The following is a 3,598-nucleotide window of genomic DNA, read 5'->3' on the forward strand; positions in this document are numbered from 1 at the left end:
AATAAAAACCTTAACCCCGTTAATCTCCTCTGGGGCCTGTTTCACGAAGCAGGTTCACTGAAAACTCTGAGTTTCTTAACCCTGAAATGAGGGAAACTCAGAGTTTTCCGTTTCACGAAGCGAGGTAACTTAACCCTGAGACAGAGGGGTAACTCTAGCCTGTTTCACAAAGAGGGGTAACTTAAACTCTCGGTCAGTTACCGCAGTAACAGACTCTATGACTCTAACCTGGTCACCAGCAGGTTTATCTGAGAAAACCTCGAGTTTCTCTCTGTCTCCGCCCTCTTTCAGCCACACGCTGTTTCATTTCCTCATTCATTCAGTCAGTAAGCGAGCGAGTTTTGGCGTAGAACAGCTTTTATTAACGATCCAGTGGATAAAGGAGCAGCATTACTGCACAGATAATTAAATATTCGTCGGTAGATTGTTATCAGACCGAGCATAAATGTTCTCGCATTTCCGGACAATTATAGGTTTGAGCGGTACCGTTTCGTAATCGTTTTAAGTCCATAATCTACATAAACAACCTAATCCGTCCTTACATTTACATTACCAACCAGTCATGCTCTCACATCCAGCAGATATTGTGTGTTGCGCTGCGGTTCTTTGCAAATGGAAGTTTTTATATAATGTCGGAGATGCAGAGCACTACAGTAAGACAACTGTATGCAGGACATTCAGAAAAGTTTTCCTGGCTCTGAAACGACTTTTACTCATCATTGTGGACACAAACCTGTCAGAACATCAAGGAGGAGTTCCACAGGATTGCAGGTGAATGATGTAGAGATCTGTTAAGTTCATTTTAAATCATATTCTCTTCATGACATTGTGCTGCAGCCTCAGACTGGGATTAGTCATTTTAATTTCTTTTAGGATTTCCCAGTGTGATTGGCTGCATAGATGCACACACATCCCCATCACAGCTCCCTCACATCATGAACAGGAAGTCCATTCACAGCATAAATGTGCAGGTAGGCTACAGGTAGACTGACTACTGTTTCTAAATGTTAAAGACTGCATCATAGTTCAACATCTGTCATTCTCTGCACTGTCCAGATCAGATGTGATGCTGCATGCATCATTTCTAATGTGGAGGCCAAGTGGTCTGGGTCTGTTCATGACTCCAGGATTTATGGAGAGTCTAACCTGAGCAACAGACTGCAGCGTGGTCAGCAGCCTAAAGATTTTCACAATAGAATTCTCTTGTCTCCCTCCTTTAATATACTCTGATGTATCCACTATACATTACAGGAGAGTTTGATGGCCTTCTGCTGGGTGACAGGGGTTACCATGCCAACCCAGGCTGATGACCTCATACCCTGACCCTGAACCAGGCCCCCAACAGAACTTCAACCGGGCTCACTGCAGGACCAGAGCCCGGGTGGAGATGACCATAGGCCTGCTGAAAGCCCGTTTCCAGAGCCTACGTCTCCTCAGGGTGACCCCTGAGAGGGCCTGTGATATTACTGTGGCATGTGTTGTTCTTCATAATATTACCACTATTAGAGGAGAGCAACACCCTGCCCTACAAACTGAAGACCCAGATGATGAGCCCATCCACCTGCAGCTATCCAGGACAGCAGAGCAGTCAGAGACACCGTATGCAATAATCACGTTAGAGTTTAAGTCTCCATCATCACCACCACAGCAAATAAAGACATGATACACATTTCATTTGCTCTTCTTTATTTCCTACAAATAAAAGAGATAGTTCAGTTCATGTTCCAGTAGTTAACATAATTCACCTGTGACCATCACCACCTCTAACTTGTGCTCCAGTGTTTCAATTTCCAGATCTGCCCTCCTAATCTGTTTTTTTTTATTTTTCTCAGCAAATGCAGTTTGTAAATCTGTTTTACTGATAACTGGGAATACATAGAGGACATATATATATATATATATATATATATATATATGGCATGCCGTTTAGGAAATTATATATATAATGAAAGTCGATATATATATAATGAAACTTTATATATATATAATGAAACTTTATATATATATATATATATATATATATATATATATATATATCGACTTTCATTATATATATATCAACTTTCATTATATATATATATATCAAGTTTCATTATATATATATCGACTTTCATTATATATATATCAACTTTCATTATATATATATCGACTTTCATTATATATATAATTTCCTAAACGGCATGCCATATATATATATATATATATATATATGCATCCATGACCTTTTATACCACCGTTTTACAGGCATCTGCTTTCTTTCTGTTCGCTGAGCAGAAGTCTATGTTAGTTTAAATAGTCTTAATTATTTAACAGGACATGATATGGATGCAGACATTTAGGCTATGTGTGGATAAAACAACTGCACAGTCAAACAGCCACTTAATATTTAGGCTACTTTACAATGTAAAACATGATCAACATGAAGTACCTCCATGAGATAATGCCGAGGTCTGACCTGTTTGAACAATGTTTTTATATTTCATCTTAAGCTGCTGCCCCGTCGGGGTTTGACTTGCAGGCTCTTTTCCAGCAGCTACACCTGAAGCTTTTCTAGAGAAAGTATCAAAAATATATATTATTAATTTAAGGTAACTCTAATTTCAAATCAAAAACATCTCAGTAGATTTGAGAAATCTTGTATGTTCTGAACCCCAGCAGAAAATTAACTGTCTTTCTGTAGCAGAGCTCCAGTCAACGTAGTCATGACTGGCTGCCTGGTCTCTCCAGAGCGCACGGAGCTCCAATCTGTGAGTGGTGCGGTGAAGAATCGAGCAGCTGATCACTGGTCAGTAGCGGTGGAGCTTGTGTTTGGCCCAAAGACGCAGATACTAAAGTTTCCTCAGACTTTGTGTGACAGAGGAGAGAGGATGTGTCTCTGCTGATTAACAAAGAGAGCAGCCGCTGCCGCGATCCCTGAGCCGCGTTGTGTTGACTCGCCCCATTGAGAGAGAAGCCCCTGACTGCAGCCCGCAGATCGGGGCGTGGCTCAACGTGGGCGGAGTTAAACGTTGAGCTCCGCCCACCTTGGAACTAAACGTGGGCGGAGTTAAACGTTGAGCTCCGCCCACATTGAGCTTGACTCATTTATTGTCACCATCTGGTGGCGGAGACTAAATAGCACATTCACAAACGTCAATACAGCTTCTAAATGCTGGCCTAGAAACCGAGCATCTTATGTGATTTACTGTCATGATTAATTTTATATCAGCATTACTATTTATATCAGGATCAGGTCTAGAGCCAAAAAGTAGTTCTTTGGGAAAACATTTTTCTTGTAGTATCAAATCCCACAAATACAACATATACAACCCCTGGCAAAAATTATGGAATCACCAGTCTGGGAGGACTTTCGTTCAGTTGTTTAATTTTTTTTAGAAAAAAATCAGATAACAAACATGACAAAAACTAAAGTCATTTTAATTTGCAGCTTTCTGGCTGTAAGAAACACTAAAAGATATCAAGAGGAAAAATTGTGGTAGTCAGTAACAATCACTTTTTTAGACCAAGAGTGACTGGAAGTTGTTGCTGCAGCACACCAGTTTGCTGATTTCCAACCAAACCAGCTTGTTGCTCATGCAGACTGTGGATTTGGTTGTTG

General features: G+C 40.4%; 1 long non-coding RNA gene across 1 annotated transcript; it reads left to right on the top strand.

Annotated features, from left to right (window-relative positions):
- The first annotated feature begins 755 nt into the window (after window positions 1-755).
- On the top strand, window positions 756-1,674 carry LOC127533975 (uncharacterized). Its single transcript, XR_007941873.1, has 2 exons — window positions 756-1,168; window positions 1,252-1,674. It is a non-coding gene; the product is annotated as an uncharacterized LOC127533975 (long non-coding RNA).
- Window positions 1,675-3,598: the final 1,924 nt, after the last annotated feature.

This window comes from Acanthochromis polyacanthus, chromosome 5, assembly GCF_021347895.1.
Source record: "Acanthochromis polyacanthus isolate Apoly-LR-REF ecotype Palm Island chromosome 5, KAUST_Apoly_ChrSc, whole genome shotgun sequence".
Taxonomy (NCBI): Eukaryota; Metazoa; Chordata; class Actinopteri; family Pomacentridae; genus Acanthochromis; species Acanthochromis polyacanthus.